The sequence below is a fragment of the Lucilia cuprina genome, chromosome 4 (assembly GCF_022045245.1).
Source record: "Lucilia cuprina isolate Lc7/37 chromosome 4, ASM2204524v1, whole genome shotgun sequence".
Lineage (NCBI taxonomy): Eukaryota > Metazoa > Arthropoda > Insecta > Diptera > Calliphoridae > Lucilia > Lucilia cuprina.
The window spans coordinates 48503607-48525622 of NC_060952.1; the positions used below are offsets into that span (position 1 = coordinate 48503607).

Here is a 22016-nt window from a genome sequence, read left to right on the forward strand (position 1 = left end):
CACTAGTTCAACTATAGCTGTTGCTGAAAACTTATTAGAAATACTTAAGAACACAACAATGTTTCCAAAAAAACTGATTTAAAAATAAAAGCGATATAATTATTTCCATGATTTCTTTTCAAAAATCATCAAATAAATTTTCTTTATTTTAGAAAATTGATTAAGAAAAGAAGAAAATTTATTATAAAAATATTAAATTTTGTAGAAAATAAATAGTAATTTTACTGCTAAATAGTGAGTTTTTTAATCGGTTAATTGATAGAAAATATTCGGTTTATTCGTTATTTGAAATCTGACAATTTTCATTTATTCGAACGAATTATCGTCAAAAATTAATCGATTAACCGAACGACGATTAATCGTTTGAATACTCTAGTGCTGACTATCTTTGGATCGACATATTCGTGCGAACAAGCGTTCTTGTGCATGAATATCACGAATATTTATTATCATATATAATAAATATATTACTTTTATGTTATCAATAAACTTTATCAAAAACTTTTATGGCTCTTCTAAAATCTAAGTTTTGCAAATTGCAAATTTTTGGCTCTTCCGACTCAAAAGTTTGCCGACCCCTGGTCTAGATTTTTAATATGATTTTAAATAAAATCTACTAGATTTCTTGTATGTGTAAATGAGGTATTAAAGTCATTTTCAGGAGGGGATCTTATATGCAGGGAAGGGTCATTAATCGACCGATCCTCAAAAAATTTGGTAGAAAGATATTGGCTCATATGAAATTTATTTATGTCATGCTTTTAAAGCAGTTATCTTTTTTGATAGTGGGTATACAAATGATATTGATATTGCTGGAAAGTTGATATTTCCCGTCATTTTTTTCTGGACATTGTTTTCTACCCTTAGGCGGAATTTAAGGTCGGAGAAAACTTTGGAAAAAAAATAAATTTTGTTTCTTTATAAGTGTATGTTTGTCATGAAGAAAAGTTAGCGTTTGTTATAAAAAGTCAACATTTTTTACAATTATGTACAATAAAATGATTTGTTGCTAATACATGTGTAAAGTTGTATAAACAGTTATTATGTAAAAACGGGATCAAATTTGTAATTATAAAAATATATAATTTATTACTTTTATTTTAAATTTAAAAAAATTTAAAAGGAAATAATGTTCTTCAGAATTCTCATACAGTTCGTTACACAATTATTAATCAACATTTATATTTACACATTCAATATCAAAATATTGCCAAAAATTGCTTATCTGAGAACTAGACCTATTAAACCCATTTCCCCCCAATGTAAAATTTGATTCATATTAATTTTAAAATGCTATATCACGGTATAACAAGAATTTATAAAATTCATTTATACTGTCAAAATACATTTTGTAGCTTAGACTTTTATTTGTTGCTAGAAATTAGTAAAAAGCCGAAATTTATGAATACAAAGTTGTCATAGTGCATTTTTAAGTATTTTTTAAACCGATTTTATACTAGGATTATAACATAAACAATAATAAATATAACCAAATTGAGCTAAATTAGTTTAAGGGGTAATTAATTCTCCGATTTTTCTTAAATAAAACTAAAGTTTTTTGAAAATATATCATAATCATTGAGAAAATCTATGCAGAACAATTATTTTTAGTAAAAATATATAAAGTAATGTATCAATTCTAATGTATATTGTTTCTGAATTGTCAAATTTTTACTTTGAAGTACACCTCATCCTCTTTTTACAAAATTTTATTTTGGGCAATGAAAGAAGGTAAGGTGAATAAAGAAAAAGTCACAATTATTCTTAAATATAAATGTCGCTACACAAAAATATTCTAATCTTTTGGTAATTACCTCCTAACATTGTGCGATGGGTTACTATATTTTAAAATATTTGTAATACAAGAGAAATTATCTTTTCATTGATGCCAAACATTTATACCAAAACCTTGTAGTTTATTAATCGCCATGTTTTTAGTACCTTTGCCGCAATGTGCAGTGAGAGGAGTTTGGCAAGGAATGACATCTTTTAATAACTTCGTTATTCAATTTCTTAGGAACCCATAATTTCCAAGATGTTGCTTCACCGAATGGGTCACCGTTAGCAAAAGTTATACGTTTATATATGTAATTCCACATCACTATTAGGTCAGAAAAACTGTCTTGTTTATCACCTATTGAGTTCCTCAAGTTTAGATTTTCTAAGTCATCTTAGGCAGGAGGTTCAAGATATATTTCCGGTTGTATCTCTACGTTAGAAATAGCCTCAAGGAATAACCTAGAAAGAGAAGAGTCGGGTACAGTTTGTAAACTGCCTTTCCGATGGACAATGGAGAACTTAAACCCTTGTAGTCTTCAAAGCAGCGAAAAACTCAAGCTCTGTTATTGAGTAGTTTCTTTGTGATTGGTTTAATTTGTTGGCCTTTCAACTCCCTCGACATCCTTCTGAGCCAGAACACCGCAAATGCCAAGAGTTGAGGCATCGCATTGCATCACAAAGGGTTTATCAAAATGAGGAAAAATTATCAATAAATCGTCTATCCCAACTGACAAGACCCAAAAAATTTGGAATTCACGTACGGACTTCGGGGGCGGTAAGTCTTATACTCCATAACCTATAACATAGCCCAAATATCTAACTTCTTTAAGGCACCACTTGTATTAGTTAATATTAAGGGTTAGACCCGCTTTCATTTGCATTTATTAGCTACATCAGCTAATAGATGCAAATGGTTTTCAAACGATTGAGAAACTAGTAGGAGATCATCCAAGCAAATAAATATTTGATGTCTCAAATATGGTGAAATTACGTTATTCATCAGGCGATTCATCGCCAGTGGAGCATTAGTCAACCCGAATGACATAACACGAAACCTATACAAAGGTCTATTCGGAACTGTGAAAGCAGTCTCATCGCGTGAGTTCTCGGCTAATCTGATTTGCCAGAAAGCGTGTTTTAGATTCAAGCAGGTTATGAACTCTGCTTACGGTAGACGCGGTAGTATATTACTTATATTGAATTGGGGATAAGCATCCCTTATCGTTACCGAATTTAGCATCCTTTTATCTTAACACAGAAATATCTCTGTTTAACGGGGTTGATCCTTTTTCTAACTCTATTGTATGCTCAATATAATAAATAGGCAATAATATTCTCTAATTATTTTGAAATTTTAGGTGTTAAAGTGTGACAATTATCAAATTCCTTAGAACAAATTTAATTAACTTCCATAACATTAGCATCCAAGTCCAATATATTAAATTTCCTAACAAAATCGATGCCTAAATAAATTTTCAATTCCTCTATTAAACCACGGAACTCAATCTCAACATTCACCGAGAACTCTATACTGAGAAACACCAGCAGTGGTTACTGACTTGTAGCATACAACTGATCTGATGGTGTCAGAGTTCTCTCTTGTCTCTACTAAAGCAGCCAGTACGCAACTAGTTTCCGGCTTCTATCTCGTCGGCAATCGGGAGGATTCGTTGCTACTTTAAGTAGAGTAAACGTCGACATGCACAGTATTTATTATTTTATTTTGTGCGTGCGTAAAGTAGGAAAAAAAACAGAAATGAACAAAGAAAAGAGAAAGGGAGACTAATACACAGGAAAACGGAAACGAACATTTAACATATTGAACTGCACTGTGTGAAGGTGGTAACACAGTGTCTTTTATCCCCTCCCAACCATGATCATACTAGGGAAATGCTGTTGGTATTAAGTATGATCCCAAAGATTATTACCCTAACCAGAACAGTTCACCAGGAACCAGTTAAAGACAGTTTAGAACTGCATTTTGAAATTCATGTTATTTATTAACAAAAATAAATCCTTAAACATAACGTTTAAAAAAAAAATTAACTAATATTGAACATATTAAAATTAGAGAAGATCGCGTAAAAACAATCTTTTGCAAAAATCAATATTTAAAAAAAAATAAAAAAAAATATTTATTTCAAAAAAAAATTGGGTTTAATCGGGATTCGAACTCGGGTCTCAAAGCAAAAAAAAAATAAAAACAAAAATATTTAACTCGTCCGGGATTCGAACCTGGGCTTACAAAAAAATAAATTAAAAATTACTTTGCCCTCACTGGGATTCGAACCAGGGCCTAATGAGTGGTAAATTACAACTCAATCCACTAGACTATGGTGAGTTTTGAAAAATTATGGATTATTTAGTTAATTAAACATTTATGTAATTTACATGTAATTACAGAAATGTAAAATATTAAATGTATTTGAGAATAAATAAAAGACATTACATACACTGATATAAGATGATTTTAACAATTACACTCATGTTAACGAATTTTTCTGTTAACAATATTTACTTATTAAACATTCTGTATGTACGTATCAGTGGATGTTATGTGTTTTTATTAATATTTTGTTTGTTTAAAAGAAAAAATGAAAATAACATAAAAAAATGAGCAACTAAACTTACATTTACCAGGATCCCACGTCGAAAGATCTTTCGTCTGCTTCCTGTAGATGTTTGTGTATATAATTTTGTTGAAATTTTTTAAAAATTTATGTGTTTAAAATTACAGATTAACATTTTATGTTATTAACATTTGAACTCAATGTACATTTTTTTTTTTAATTTTGTTTCTTTTTTTACTAATATTTTTGTTTTTATATTATTTTGACACTTGCTTTAAAATATTTTTATAAATTATACTTTTTCACCACTAACAATATTGATTTTTGCATTACATTTAGTTTCTTTAGTTTTCTGTCGCGAGTGATCAACAAAAAAAAAGTGATTTAGTTAGATATTACGAAAAAAAAATAAAATAATTAAAAAAAAAGTAAAAAAAAGTGATAGATTTAAGAACAATCGATATTTTACGAATTAATTTATAAACACATTTTGTAAAAATTTTAAAATTTGATTAAATAAAGATTAATATTTAAACTTTGTTTCTTTTTGTTATTTTTCTTGTTCTTCTTGTTGATTCTTTTAAGGTTTTTAGTTTTTTTTTTTAAGTTTTTAAATTTTTCTTTTTCTAAATAATTAAAAATTTTTGTGAAACTTTTTATGAAATTTTCAAAATTACTCTCCACGAACTTTCACACAGATTATTTTTCTGATTTTTATTATAACTTTGGAGTGTTCTTTTGGATTTTTTTTTCTTTAAACAATTGACATTTTCCCCGCACTTTTCACACTTTTCTCCTCGTCTCTAAGACCTTAGTATTGCAACCTAAAGCTTTCCCTGAAGGTTTGGTTTTACGCCGAAGAAGGCACGATTGTGGACGAAGCCTTCCCAGGCGAAGATTTTGTGCCTGGAGGTTTCGTCGCTAGGAAGAATTTTGTCAAATATATCAAATTGACGTAGGTGTGTTTGTGTGCTGTAAAGATATTTTGGTTTTGGTTATGTTAGTTTGTATGTGTGTGTTTTGTTTTCTTTATGTTAATTATTACCTTTTTGTAAATAAAAACAAACGATTTTCTTTTTCTTTGACTTTTGTTGCCGCTGGGTAAATAAAAACACTTTCTGCCTACTTTTGAGTTGAAATTTGTGATATTGGCGTTACTGCGTTAAAAAAATTAGAAAAATAAAAAACTGATTTGAAAAAAAATGGATTTTTCTCAAGTTTTCCTTTAGAAAACAAAACTTACATTATTTTATTATCCTGTTACATATAATTTTGTGGATATAAAATCCAAAAGATCCTTTCACGAAATGCGAACAATTTAAGCCAAATTTATTTAAAACTTAAAAAAAAATTGTTTAACACTGAATTGTTTAACATGAATTAAATTCGAAGGATAATGGAAACAGGATAAAAACTTACAATTTCAAAAAAAAACTTCTTTATTTTTTTTAAATAAATTTTCCGGCAGAGTAACGACGTTTTTTTTTTTTTTTAAGAAAACTGGTAGGTAGCAGCAGGCAAAAAGGAAAGATTTTGGGCAATGGCTTCCTTTTTATACCCAATATTTGAGAGAAAAAATTTTGGAAAATTTGGAAATCTAATGTTTTTTCAGCAAAAACTAACACATACAAAATAAGAAAAACCAATACCAAAATATATATCGAAAATGTCTTCCTTTTATCTTTTGACAACAGCACTGCATTATCATTTAATACAAGCTGTCAACAAATTGAAATGTCATTTGAAACCAAATCTCCAAAAACCGTTAAATTCAAATGAAACTCTTCTCAACAGAAAAGTTGTTCAACCAAAATTACAATTTTGAAATAAAAATACATAAAATCATTGCTTTCTACTACAAGCGCCCCTACAGACTCGTTCAGGTTCTTATATGGTATATTCTTCAAAAATAATTTAGCTGCTGAACCAGCAATACAAGTAATTGAGGCTCATATCTAAAATATTTATTCTCACGTAAGGTATAAAATCAGTATTCACATTCTCTATAGCATTTAATGAAGCATTTATGAATTTTCTACTATTAACTACATTCTTTCAAAATGAACGAATTATTTTAGTATTACGTTTGGATTCCATATTTTTATACCCTATACCACTTTAGTGGGGAAGGTAATATAGATTTGTGCTGATGTTTGTAATATACAAAAATATTCGTCCTAGACCCACCTTAAAGTATACCAATCGGCTTAGAATCGTTTTCTGAGTCGATTAAGCTATGTCCGTCCGTCCGCCTGGCTGGCTGTCCATGTAAACCTTATGCGCAAGGTACTGGTCGCAATTTTTAAGATAATTGGATGAAATTTGGTTTTATTTGACCCAAGGACGAACCCTATTGAAAATGGTTAAAATCTCTCTTGTCTCTACTAAAGCAGCCAGTACGCAACTAGTTTCCGGCTTCTATCTCGTCGGCAATCGGGAGGATTCGTTGCTACTTTAAGTAGAGTAAACGTCGACATGCACAGTATTTATTATTTTATTTTGTGCGTGCGTAAAGTAGGAAAAAAAACAGAAATGAACAAAGAAAAGAGAAAGGGAGACTAATACACAGGAAAACGGAAACGAGCATTTAACATATTGAACTGCACTGTGTGAAGGTGGTAACACAGTGTCTTTTATCCCCTCCCAACCATGATCATACTAGGGAAATGCTGTTGGTATTAAGTATGATCCCAAAGATTATTACCCTAACCAGAACAGTTCACCAGGAACCAGTTAAAGACAGTTTAGAACTGCATTTTGAAATTCATGTTATTTATTAACAAAAATAAATCCTTAAACATAACGTTTTAAAAAAAAATTAACTAATATTGAACATATTAAAATTAGAGAAGATCGCGTAAAAACAATCTTTTGCAAAAATCAATATTTAAAAAAAAATAAAAAAAAATATTTATTTCAAAAAAAAATTGGGTTTAATCGGGATTCGAACTCGGGTCTCAAAGCAAAAAAAAAAATAAAAACAAAAATATTTAACTCGTCCGGGATTCGAACCTGGGCTTACAAAAAAATAAATTAAAAATTACTTTGCCCTCACTGGGATTCGAACCAGGGCCTAATGAGTGGTAAATTACAACTCAATCCACTAGACTATGGTGAGTTTTGAAAAATTATGGGTTATTTAGTTAATTAAACATTTATGTAATTTACATGTAATTACAGAAATGTAAAATATTAAATGTATTTGAGAATAAATAAAAGACATTACATACACTGATATAAGATGATTTTAACAATTACACTCATGTTAACGAATTTTTCTGTTAACAATATTTACTTATTAAACATTCTGTATGTACGTATCAGTGGACGTTATGTGTTTTTATTAATATTTTGTTTGTTTAAAAGAAAAAATGAAAATAACATAAAAAAATGAGCAACTAAACTTACATTTACCAGGATCCCACGTCGAAAGATCTTTCGTCTGCTTCCTGTAGATGTTTGTGTATATAATTTTGTTGAAATTTTTAAAAATTTATGTGTTTAAAATTACAGATTAACATTTTATGTTATTAACATTTGAACTCAATGTACTTTTTTTTTAATTTTGTTTCTTTTTTTACTAATATTTTTTGTTTTTATATTAATTTTGACACTTGCTTTAAAATATTTTTATAAATTATACTTTTTCACCACTAACAATATTGATTTTTGCATTACATTTAGTTTCTTTAGTTTTCTGTCGCGAGTGATCAACAAAAAAAAAGTGATTTAGTTAGATATTACGAAAAAAAAATAAAATAATTAAAAAAAAAGTAAAAAAAAAGTGATAGATTTAAGAACAATCGATATTTTACGAATTAATTTATAAACACATTTTGTAAAAATTTTAAAATTTGATTAAATAAAGATTAATATTTAAAACTGTTCTTTTTGTTATTTTTCTTGTTCTTCTTGTTGATTCTTTTAAGGTTTTTAGTTTTTTTTTTTTAGTTTTTAAATTTTTCTTTTTCTAAATAATTAAAAATTTTTGTGAAACTTTTTATGAAATTTTCAAAATTACTCTCCACGAACTTTCACACAGATTATTTTTCTGATTTTTATTATAACTTTGGAGTGTTCTTTTGGATTTTTTTTTCTTTAAACAATTGACATTTTCCCCACACTTTTCACACTTTTCTCCTCGTCTCTAAGACCTTAGTATTGCAACCTAAAGCTTTCCCTGAAGGTTTGGTTTTACGCCGAAGAAGGCACGATTGTGGACGAAGCCTTCCCAGGCGAAGATTTTGTGCCTGGAGGTTTCGTCGCTAGGAAGAATTTTGTCAAATATATCAAATTGACGTAGGTGTGTTTGTGTGCTGTAAAGATATTTTGGTTTTGGTTATGTTAGTTTGTATGTGTGTGTTTTGTTTTCTTTATGTTAATTATTACCTTTTTGTAAATAAAAACAAACGATTTTCTTTTTCTTTGACTTTTGTTGCCGCTGGGTAAATAAAAACACTTTCTGCCTACTTTTGAGTTGAAATTTGTGATATTGGCGTTACTGCGTTAAAAAATTAGAAAAATAAAAAACTGATTTGAAAAAAAATGGATTTTTCTCAAGTTTTCCTTTAGAAAACAAAACTTACATTATTTTATTATCCTGTTACATATAATTTTGTGGATATAAAATCCAAAAGATCCTTTCACGAAATGCGAACAATTTAAGCCAAATTTATTTAAAACTTAAAAAAAAATTGTTTAACACTGCATTGTTTAACATGAATTAAATTCGAAGGATAATGGAAACAGGATAAAAACTTACAATTTCAAAAAAAAACTTCTTTATTTTTTTAAATAAATTTTCCGGCAGAGTAACGACGTTTTTTTTTTTTTAAGAAAACTGGTAGGTAGCAGCAGGCAAAAAGGAAAGATTTTGGGCAATGGCTTCCTTTTTATACCCAATATTTGAGAGAAAAAATTTTGGAAAATTTGGAAATCTAATGTTTTTTCAGCAAAAACTAACACATACAAAATAAGAAAAACCAATACCAAAATATATATCGAAAATGTCTTCCTTTTATCTTTTGACAACAGCACTGCATTATCATTTAATACAAGCTGTCAACAAATTGAAATGTCATTTGAAACCAAATCTCCAAAAACCGTTAAATTCAAATGAAACTCTTCTCAACAGAAAAGTTGTTCAACCAAAATTACAATTTTGAAATAAAAATACATAAAATCATTGCTTTCTACTACAAGCGCCCCTACAGACTCGTTCAGGTTCTTATATGGTATATTCTTCAAAAATAATTTAGCTGCTGAACCAGCAATACAAGTAATTGAGGCTCATATCTAAAATATTTATTCTCACGTAAGGTATAAAATCAGTATTCACATTCTCTATAGCATTTAATGAAGCATTTATGAATTTTCTACTATTAACTACATTCTTTCAAAATGAACGAATTATTTTAGTATTACGTTTGGATTCCATATTTTTATACCCTATACCACTTTAGTGGGGAAGGTATATTAGATTTGTGCTGATGTTTGTAATATACAAAAATATTCGCCCTAGACCCACCTTAAAGTATACCAATCGGCTTAGAATCGTTTTCTGAGTCGATTAAGCTATGTCCGTCCGTCCGCCTGGCTGGCTGTCCATGTAAACCTTATGCGCAAGGTACTGGTCGCAATTTTTAAGATAATTGGATGAAATTTGGTTTTATTTGACCCAAGGACGAACCCTATTGAAAATGGTTAAAATCGGTCCATTATTTCACCTAGCCCCATAGAACAGAACACCCCGAAAAGGGCTTCTGAGCTCATAATTATGTTAAATATACAGATATATCGATAAAATACGGCACAACTAGTTTTATAGAAGTCTTAATGACCCTGCCAAATTTCATAAAAATCGGGCCCCATTTGACCCTAGCTTCCATACAAAGTCCCCTTCAGAAAATTACTTGAATGTCCCAAATTAACTTATAAACACAAATATCGCAATGAAATTCAGCACAATAAAATATTATGTCAATATAAATATATTCACAAAATTTTATCAGGCTTGGTCAATATTGGCCCCTAGCCCCCATATAAAGGCTCTTTCAGAAAATTAGTTTTTCATCCATAAATTGCTTAAATGTGTCGGAGCAAGGGAATATTGAAAATAAATGCTTTACTATGAAAAATAAATCACATTTAATATTCATAACTGGTGTAGGGTATCATATGGTCGGCCTCGACCGACTATACTTTCTTACTTGTTGAAATTGGGTAATAAAAATTACTCAAAAATATTCATTTTTGAATGTCTTTATATCTAGAAAGCCTTTCGAGTTATGGTAAGATGGTTTAAAAAACAGGTTTGTTATTAAGTATATTTAAATTGTGGAGTATTTATCTCAGTTGTTTTAGTTGGCCCTGTATTCGGCAATTCCAAAAAATCATATCTTTACTGTTATTAATATCTGATACATCCTCCAAATAATTTTCTTCCAAATTCGCATACTCCAATTCGCTTAATCGATTTTGTTGATGGGGTCTATTCAAGTATTTTTTATATTCAGATGTGCTACTGTATGGATTTCGATATAAAATAGTTCCTTCCTCAATTGTGGTCTTAAATTGCGACTTAAAGTTTCAACTAAATCTATCTCTGACAACTGAAATCTCATCCTATCGCGAAGTTTTAAAATGGCGGCATAATATTTATCGAAATTTTCTCCCACTAATTGTTTACGGTCTCTTATCATTTCCCTAATGTTGTTATCTTAGGGCATAAGCAAGAGTTTCCCAAGTTATTTTCCTAGTTGTACTTTGATATCTCCAATACCACTTTTTAGCGTTCACTTACTAAGATGGGAAAATGATCGCATAAAAGTGAAATCTCCCCTAAGTTATATGTTGCCATTTTTGTAATTACATACAAAAATTTTCCAACAGGAAAACTCGAAGAACTACCATCAAATCTAATGTTCAAGCTATTTATAACACTAGCTACATTACTACTATTAGCAAGAGCCATAGAATTGTTATTTCTACTAAATCATGGATCATGGATCACAAATTTCCAATGTCTAAATTTTGATTATTATTTTTATTAATATTTATAAAATTCGTGTTCGAATCTTGAATATTATGACATGAAGAACTACCATAAAATCTAATGTTCCAGCGTTTTATAACAATAGCTACATTACTACTATTAGCACAAAGTATACAGAGTTGTCACTTTTGACATTTGATAAAGTCCAGTGTACACTAAACAGGTATATGCAATCGATCAGCTGATAATTTTTTTGTTTTCTTATTTGCATACCTTCTCTGTCAAAATATGTTTTTGTTTATTTGAAACAAAATAAAATTTTAATAATAAAAAAATTTAAAATGTTTAGTTTGTAAAAAAATAATATTGTTTGCACAAAAAATACATTTCAACCATCTTCCGCATTGCGCCCTTTCTAAGGTCCGCTGTCTTTAGCCAAACTTCATCCGTTTAGAATAGAACTTTAATGGCACAAATCAGGTCATTCCAGATATCAACTATCCCCCGTATTGCGCACGTTGAGAAGGCTGTTGTCTTTAGCCACACTTTGGTAGCCACAACACAACTTTATTGGCATAAATCAGGCCAATTCAGATATCAACAATCTTTAGTATTGCGCCCGTTTTCGCCCATTTTCGTTTGCCAAACTTTTGTAGCTAAAGATACAAATTTCGTGGCACAAATCAGGTTATTCCAAAATCTTGCTTTTGTCAGGTCCTCTGCCAATTCCTCTGTAACATTTACCAATAGCATCCACCTTAATATAAGTATATAAACATGCATATCCCTTAAAATTCCATTTAAAATCACTGCATGTTTTTTGAAATAAAATTAAGAATTTTTTTAAAAGACAAACATCAAAAAATAATTTAATTTATTTTGACATTGAGCTCATACAATTACAAAAACAAAATACATGTTGTTTTTGTATTGTTGTAGTGATGCATATACCTGTTTAGTGTACCCTGATAAAGTCTAAAATCAGCTTTTGTTTGATTTTGAAATTGTTTGGTGAGAAGAGGTATATAAAATACAGTTAAAAAAAATCATTTGTGCGAATGAGAGGGAAATAGCTTTTTGCTCGTGACGTTTCTGTATACCCTGAGCTATTAGCAAGAGTCATTGAATTGTTATTTCTACTAAAGCCCGGATCATTAAAATTAAAATTGAAGAAATTACTATGGTCTAAATTTTGATTATTATTTTTATTAATATTTAAAAATTCGTGTTCGAATCTTGAATATTATGACATGAATCTTGACAAGAGTTGGTGGGAAATAAGTCCTGTGTAAAAACCGGTAAAACTCTATTTTAATTGACCTGTTCAAATTTTTGAGACAGGTTTTCAATAGCCCTGTAATTTTTTCCTATCTCGTCCCTTATATTATTGGAGGAATAATATTCAGGAGAATTATATGCATTAATCATGGTATAATTGTTTTCATCTAGTAAATTTGATTCGGAATCATTAGGTGTAAAAGATACATTTCTATTACTATTTATTTCCTGGCTTCTCGTAGCCGAACGGGGTTTTCTAGTAGCACTTTTGGGTTGAGAGGTCTTAGTTTTTGGAATAGAGAATGAAATATTGCCTTTTTAAATGACAAAATATTTCTAATCAAAACACCCAGAGCAAAGACTGGACAACTAATTTTATTGGCAACAAAATAGTTGTATGGAAATTGACTACAAGAAAATAAAGATTACAACGTTAATATTTTGTTTCCAAGCAGTTATTTCTGAAGAAAAAAAATGGCAATGAACAAATTAATATCGTTTACGGACCAGTCATGATAGTATTTTATCACAATTAATCTGGTTAATCCAGTAAATGCTTGTGGAAATGATTAAGTGCTAGAAAAATCCAAGTATATTAAGATGACTTATAAATTACACATATTTGCTGGACTGTCTGCCCCACGTTGGGCGCCATCTGTAATAGTAGATTGTTGATAGAGGTGTTGTTAGACAATTTAAATTCGTGTAAGTTTAACATTTACACCGCACGTTCTTTTAAGGGCTAGGACTCACCAGATACGGTTTGGTTCTTGGCTTATGTTGTACTATAGTTTACCAAAACAAAATTTAGGGAACGTGCTAAGATAAACTAAAATCAGATGGACTTTAACAAATGCAGAAGAGCTTTTACTTATGTTTAGGAATGGTATCATTTTCACAATTACACACTACTAAGAGATCTCTATGTCTTTTGGATCCTTTACCCTCACCAACCAATGTCCTTCGTGACATTCCTAACAAACACATTCGAAGGACCCCGCATTGTATACTACCTTTTTAGTTCTCTTAATTTCTAAAAAAACATTTAATTAATTTTGAAATGTTCCAAAAAAATAAATTATTAATTAATAAATTAATGATAAAGAAAACTTTTTAACAAATATATATGTATAAAAATATTCGATTCAAAATATATGAAAAAAACAAAACTTACATTAATAATACATCACAACGCTGTTGATGCCCTCACAGAATGTTTGTTGGGATCAGTGTTGCCACTTTGGTTATTATTAACCAAAATTGGTTATTTTTATTTTGCATGTGTACATGTGAATTATTTTTTCGTTTTGGTTATTTTTTGCAAACAATTGAACTAAATGCTGTTTGCTTTTATTCAAAAAATAAAATTAAAAAAACTACCTATGAGTTTTCCACATATGAAATGAGTTGATTAAAATCATAACAACGCCGTAAAATTATTTAATTTACACTAGTCAATCTAACACCGTGAATAATAATTCCTCTCTCTCCTTTTGGTGCATCCATGAACTTAAAATCACTTTTTGGGTCGATTCAAACTCGTCCGTCCTTCCTTTAATATTTCTATTGGAACTTTTTATGTAAAGAACTCGCGATACTTATATGAAAAAAATTGGGAATAGTCTACGTAGTTAGTAGATTATGTTCTCCAAATTAAATTTAAAATTTAAAGTATAATTGCAACTTCTATACCTATTTGAAATTTTGCATAAACAATTATTGTGCTAATTAGCCGAAATTCTAAGATAAATGATTTAATAAGAATAAATAAAGTATTTTCTGCTAATTGATGAAGAATAGTATCACAATATCTTTAAAGTATTAATCAAGTGGTATTTTTAAGTAACACAGCTAAGGAAAATTAAATTGTATTGTATATAAAAGTTGTAATAACATCTAAACTCGTACGACGAGCAATAATCGCGATATATGCAAAGATTTGATACTCATGACCTTTGACTTCTTCTATCTCACCATGACTTTTAGTTCTGTATTTACATTTTCTAGATGATGTTGTATACTAGTTTTTATTTTATCGTCTTAAATTCTATATTTTGCCAATTTGTCGGATAATTTGGATAGATTACGTTTACAAATATTGCTGAAGTTATGAATGTAATGCTAACATCCACTACATGGTATTATAATTTAAACTTAAATTTCGAACGAAATCTCCAAATCTGTACATAAAATGGGAAGAATTTTATAATTTAAAATTGTTTTCCAAAAAGTCATATGTGGAGTATTTTTAAATTGCGCTAATAAAACGCGTTAAAAACTCAGTTATTTTTTAAAATAAATATTAATTGCATTTGTTAAGGAATCTGCGAAAAGACATATATTTATTGTTGAAAACACGATGGAGTCGAAAAAAACAAGATAGAAAACTGAAATATTTTGCAAAAATATTTTTAATTGACTCAGTTTGATTGGCTTTCAAAATGCGAACTATCGGTCAACGATTTCACCCCATATTATGCCCTATTCAGAAAATTACTATATTGATTAAAAAACATCTATTCAATATAAAAAAGTTTTATTGGAAATGTATTTGTCAAAATTTATGAGGATCGGTATATATTGACTCTATCCCTCATAAAAAGTCTCCTCTGAAAATGACTTTAAAGTTCATAATGTACTGCAATATAGCGACAAAATTCAACATAATAAAGGAACTAAAATATCTCTGTCAGATTTTATGAGAATTGGTCCATAATTGACCATACGTCTCATAAGAGATCCTGTACAGAAAATTACTTTAGCGCTCATAACTGTCTTCATAATACCAGTTTAGCGACGAAATTTTTTTTATCAAATATGATTAATCACAATATTGAATGAATTTAAACAATAACTTAATATAGCCTTAATTAAAAGTTAATTAGTTTTAAAGAAAATTAAATTATTAAATGTTCTATAGCAAATACATATATAGTATGATAAGATAAACTATATAATTCTGATTAGATTACGGTACCTATCTGCATTCTCGTATAACTTCATTTAAATACCTTCAGGAAACATAGTTGCAAATGCATAATTCATACCTTACCAACTTGTCATTAGTAATAAAGGAAATCTTCCAAAGCTTGAGAAGAATAGTAGGCAAAGTGGTACAGGCTATAATTTACGTGGGACTTGTCTTGGCATCTTACTTCGAAGGGAAACTTGGAGTCTTGGAACCCAAATTATTCACGTGGTTTCAAACTATTTACCTGGTTCCACGTGGTTTTAAATTTTCTTTAAAAGTTATGTGAAACACCGATTGAAAGGCTTAAGTGTTTCTACGTGAATATAAGTATTCGTTTGGATTTATTTCAGTTCTCCGAATTACTTAGTTAACTAATGCTCAAATTCAGAAAGAAGAAAAGAAAACAATATTTAAAATTTTGTATGAAAACAACTCAGTTTTGTTAGTGTTTTTCATACAAAATTTCAGATATTGTTTTGGATTCATATTTCTAAATACGGTCCTAAATTAACCAACAAAATATATACATTTTTTTGTTTTAAAATCGTAGCTTAATCAACTGATCGATTTGAGGTCTCAATTAGCATTTTTTTCTTTTTCTTATCGTCAGCTTCAATGACCATTAATTTTTAACTTTTCAAAAAAATTCAATCAGAAAGTCACTCATTGAGAAAATAAACGGCATATCATTGAATGTAATGCATTTTATCACTGAGCGTGAATTGAAAATGAATTGAAACGATTGAAAATAAATCATAAATGAAACATTGAAACTTTATAGAGAATGCTAAGGGAAAATCACTCAATCACTAACTAAAGTATAATTTTCATTGAGTGAGAATAAATTAAACGTAATTGTGAATTAAACATTAAAGTACTTAATAAGAATAGTAATGCGAAACATCTACAGAAATAACCGCTAACTGAAATTGTTAAATATGAGATTTTAAGAAAAAAACATTTCGGGATAATATAAATTTAATTGTTTTTAATATTGTAAAAAATTGTTTTATTTTGTTAAATTTTAGCAGACAGAAGATGTATTTAAATTAAAACAATCAATTTTTAATAAAAACTCTAAGAATTTTATAATTTCTGAAATTTTTTAACTACATACTTCCTAAATAAAAAAATATCATGTTCCGAAATTTGCGTAAGTACCTCATACTGTTCCATGTGAACTAATAAATATAACAGAGACAAATTCAATTGCCGGAACATCAATTTAGAACCTTTTCTAAAAAAATTTACATAAATACATATTAGTTTTGGAACGTAGTATTCATTTAACGAGCAAATTTACCTTAACTCAGATTTGTGTAATATTGAAATAAAATTGTTGATTCGAATGTGCGAAATGAAATACTCATCATCAAAATATTGTTATGTATTAATACTAAAATAGGCATCAATGTGTCAATTAGCGTCTAAATTTGCAGCTCAAATATAATGAGTTTTCTACCTCGTTTTTTCAACTTACAGACAGAGGATGTGTATACTTTTTAGGTCTATGACCAACATTTCGATGTGTTAAAAACGAAATGAAAAAATCAATTTATATGTGCAATGTGTATGGAATCATACTAATTTCTGAATGTGGGCTAGAATCAAATAGAGATTAAAGGCATGCACAAGACAACAATAATGCGACAATTTGTTAAACAAGTATCGTGTGCGCCATCATAAGCAGGCCTTTAATATGTATATTATAAAATTAAGAGGAGAGATTTATGTCTACATATATAAAAGTTTTTTATGTAGCTTTTCATCGTGATATTAATGTTTATATTAATTATATTGTAATTTACATTTATATTAATATTGCGCTTATCATATTATCCTGAAGTGGATTTTAGAATTCGGAACATGTCATAATCATACGAAATAAAATTTTATATATTTTAAGACCTGTTATCTCAACCACCGGTTATGTTTAATTGGTAGATATTTTGTCTGAAAACTGTCAATTTAACGTTAGGATAAAAAATTAACAGACATTGGGATAATGGGGGTAGGTAATTGGTATAAATAATAAATTAAATTAAACAAAATATTCTCAACAAAAATTTTTTAATTTGAATACATCTTAACTATTAATTTTTTTGCAAAGAACTAATAAAGATAAAGACATTAAAATTTGGGAGTCTGCAACTCCATATTTGTAAATATAACATATATTTTTTCTAAAAAACTGACTATAGAATTTAAAAGGACATTTTTTTTAGTTTTTTTATTCTAACATTTTAAAACTATTTTATTTGTAAAAATACTGTTATTCTCCTCTTTCAATCGATACCTATATTGACCTACTGCACCAAACCAAATTTAAGCTAAATATAATTATACTTACTCTTCCTTTTAAACTTTAAAGTCCTTTTAAAGGAAGAAACGATCAGAAAATAAAAATCCAAAAATGTAGTTTAACTATATCAAGTATGATGTTTCTAACGTATAGGATCTTGCTCATGTGTGCAACAATTTTTCCCAATTTGTTGTACGGTGTTATAGTCCACAGAGTATGAATATATTTTTAGTTTTTCCAGATCACTTCGTTAACTTACTTTTGAAGTTTTAAATTTTAAAAATCATAAGTACGTAAGCTGTACGTAAAGAAATTGACTATCGCTCGCAACTTCGCGTACTTTCCTGTAAGAAATATACAGTAACTTTATGATAGAGAGTAATTTTTAATTTACTCTCTCTCAATCAAAAAATGTCCAAAAAAATACGCGAAATCCAATATTTTGTTTATAAACAAAGATTGGTAATGCCCTTTTGCTGAAATCTCAATCGCTAACAAAGCACTAAAAAACAAATAATTGTAGCTTTGATTTTTCCTATAAATAAATGAATATTTAAAGTTAACAAAACATGTAGTATCATTAAAAATATATTATTGTTTTAAAACTTCATGATACAAACATATTATTAAAATAAATTTACACAAATTCGATAAGAGAAAGACAAACTAAATTGTTTTAAAAACGCTAGATTGACAATATTTGTTATGATTTTTCATGACAAATAAACTCTTTTAAAAACTAATTTATGATACATATATAAATTTAAAATAAATATAATTACAAATAATTTTTTAATATTCGTGTGTTATTAATTAATGTATTTCATACAAAAAATATGAAATTTAACAAATTTTTAATTTCTTTGGTTTGTTAACATGTTCATAAATCAAACATTTGTTGTTGGATATTTTTTACTGGGGAAAAAATATTCAGTAAAATCAAAAAATTCTCTATCAACGAACTGTAATTTTTAACGCTCTCTTACTCTGTCGTTGCATGTTTTCGAAAGTACGCGAACGGAATTCAATAACAATTGTTGCAAATTGTTACAAATTATCGAGTATGCGAACAGACCTAATATTTATTACGACATTCAGCTGTTCATGTGTTGAGACATGATGATAGAAGAGGGAAATCATAACATAGTTGTATACCAAATGTACAATCAGAGTTGGCTAACATGATTTGACAAATATTACATAAAAACAAGTAAGAAAGTATAGTCGGGCGTGGTCGACCATATGATACCCTACACCAGTTATAAATATTAAATGTGATTTATTTTTCATAATAAAGCATTTATCTTCAATATTATCTTGTTCCGATACATTTAACCAATTTATGGATGAAAACTAATTTTCTGAAAGAGGCTTTATATGGGGGCTAGGGGCAAATATGGACCAAGCCCGATAAAATTTTGTAAATATATTTATATTTAGATAATATTTTATTGTGCTGAATTTCATCGCGATATTTGTGTCTATAAGTTAATTTGCGACATTCAAGTAATTTTCTGAAGAGGACTTTGTATGGAAGCTAGGGTCAAATGGGGCCCGATCTTTATGAAATTTGGCAGGGTCATCAAGACCTCTATAAAACTTAGTTGTGCCTTATTTTATCGATATATCTGTATATTTAACATAATTATGAGCTCAGAAGCCCTTTTCGGGGTGTTCTGTTCTATGGGGGCTAGGTGAAATAATGGACCGATTTTAACCATTTTCAATAGGCTTTGTCCTTGTCAAATAAAACGTGCGTGCCAAATTATTTTGAAAGTTACGACCAGTACCCTGCGTACAAGATTTACATGGACAGCCAGCCAGACGGAAGGACGGACATAGCTTAATCGACTCAGAAAACGATTCTAAGCCGATTGGTATACTTTAAGGTGGGTCTAGGATGAATATTTTTGTATGTTACAAACATCAGCACAAATCCAATATACCCTCCCCACTAAAGTGTTGTAGGGTATAATTATTGCAGTGTACTAAAAATATTTTATTTAGCTGGACAAATTAAATTTTAGGTTGAAACTGGACAAGCATCAAAGAAGCTGGACAATCCAGCCAGGCTGGCAACCCTAATGGACGTAATGACACACCAAAAGGTGTCATAGTATCTAAGATTGTTGCAATTTGGCTTCCTTTAAAGAAGTGTCCTGTACAGCCGTCCTTCTGCCGGACGCAGGGGTTTTTAATACTTAGGTTGATAGGAGGATATATACTACATCAAATCCGAAGAAATACACCTAGGTCACTATCGGGCCTGTTGTGCGCTCCAATTCAAGAAAAAAATTTTCACTGAATGTATTATTTTTCCATGTTCAGAAACTCAGTTTCCTGGACGTAATTCCTAAGAATCTTCCAAGCGGTCTACATTCGTCTGAATCCGCACGTCCAATTTTGTATAGATGTGCTCGTAATCCTGTGTGTCCACGGAGAAAATATATTAAGCCCTGTGGGCGCCATATTTATTCTAATCCAATTTACACATTCCGTTATTGCTCGTACTTCTGCCTGAAAGCTTGTGTTATGATTAGGTAAACGGTGGTATATTTCTGTTTCTGGGTCTTCAATATAGAACCCCAGGTCCACTTTGTCCCCTAATTTAGAGCCATAAGTATAGCAACGGATTCCTATTGGTATTTGCTCTAATGTTCCGCTTGACCAAGACATTCTATCTGGGATTAGCGTTTCAAAGTTTCGACATATTCAGTGTCTGGTATGCGATCAGGCACGTCCGATGAATGTGTATAACCTTCCAATGTATCCAGTATGCATTGATGACGTGTTCTATAACCGTTTTTGGCCAGTTCGCCTAAAGTAAAGAGCCGTTCGGCTGTAAGCGCTGCCTCATATCTTATATATGTTTCAATGGGTGGAATATCTAGCAACGTTTCCAGAGCCTTGGTTGAAGTAGTACACATGGCACCACTTATACCCAAGCAGCATGTACGCTGAACTCTCTGTAGTAGTTTGATATTACACTTTTTGTCCAAAGCAGTCCACCAGATTATTGAAGCATAAGCTAGAATTGGTCTAATTAAACTTTTATAAAGCCAATTTGTCATAGTAGGACTAAGACCCCATTTCATGCCTATGGTTCTCCTACATGTCGCCCAGCACCGATGTGCCTTGTTGATCCTATTCTCTATGTGGTGTCTCCATTTAAATTTCCGGTCAAATATTACACCTAAGTACTTAACTTTGTCTGTCACCGGTATCTTCTTGCCCAAGAAGCAAGATTCAGTATATGTAGAAATTTTTGTCTTTCTTGTGAAAAGACAGATTTCCGTCTTCGCCGGGTTAACATTGAGGCCTCTCGGTTGAGCCCAGCTCAAGGCCTTATTCAGATCCTCCTCAGCTCTTCTACACAAGTAATTTGGATCCTTTCCCTTTAAAAGTATTACGACATCGTCTGCATAGCAGACAGGTCTAAGTCCTTTCTCGGTTAGGGTCCTTAGGAGGCTATTAATCGTGATAACCCAGAGTGAAGGTGACAAAATGCCACCCTGTGGTATACCGCGAAATACCTTTTTCCTGATAGTTATATTGTACATCTCGCAGCTTATCTATCTGTTCCTTAGCATGTAGTTGATCCAGTTACGGAGCACCCGGTCAACATAAAACTGGTCTAGGGTTTGGATAAGGGTATCAGTGTGCACGTTATTGAAAGCGCCTTCGATGTCAATGCATACCGCCAGTGTATACAGTTTGCTATCGAAAGATTCACCTATGTAGTGGACAACTTCATTTAAAGCGGTTTCCACCGATCGTCCCTTTACATAAGCATGCTGTTTATATTTAAGGTCTTTTTATGGTATGCTGCATTTAACCATGCTATCGACTATCCGTTCCAAGGTTTTAAGTAGGAAGGACGTAAGACTTATCGGTCGATAGGACTTAGGTGTCGCATAGCTAGGTTTCCCTGGTTTGGGTATAAATATTACCCTTCCATCCTGCCATTTAACTGGGGTGTATGCCAATATTAAGCATGCAGTGAATATCTGTGACAGATGCCTCCATCTGCAATTGTGCCGGGAAAATTCCATCCGGCCCTGCAGCTTTTTATGGAGCAAAGCTCTTGATTGGTAGTTATTACAACTGACATGGTTAGTTGTA

The 22016-nt window shown here is 30.1% G+C and overlaps 1 protein-coding gene and 2 long non-coding RNA genes across 3 annotated transcripts in view; 1 reads left to right on the plus strand and 2 right to left on the minus strand.

Annotated features, from left to right (window-relative positions):
* LOC111679124 (coiled-coil domain-containing protein lobo) overlaps positions 1 to 22016 on the plus strand; it is a 776294-nt gene that overhangs the window by 74700 nt on the left and 679578 nt on the right.
* Positions 4957 to 6201, minus strand: LOC124419489. Its single transcript, XR_006940640.1, has 4 exons — positions 5769 to 6201; positions 5593 to 5688; positions 5395 to 5506; positions 4957 to 5321 (listed from the first exon to the last, which is right to left on the minus strand). It is a non-coding gene; the product is annotated as an uncharacterized LOC124419489 (long non-coding RNA).
* LOC124419488 lies at positions 8456 to 9140 on the minus strand. Its single transcript, XR_006940639.1, has 4 exons — positions 9112 to 9140; positions 8936 to 9031; positions 8739 to 8850; positions 8456 to 8665 (listed from the first exon to the last, which is right to left on the minus strand). It is a non-coding gene; the product is annotated as an uncharacterized LOC124419488 (long non-coding RNA).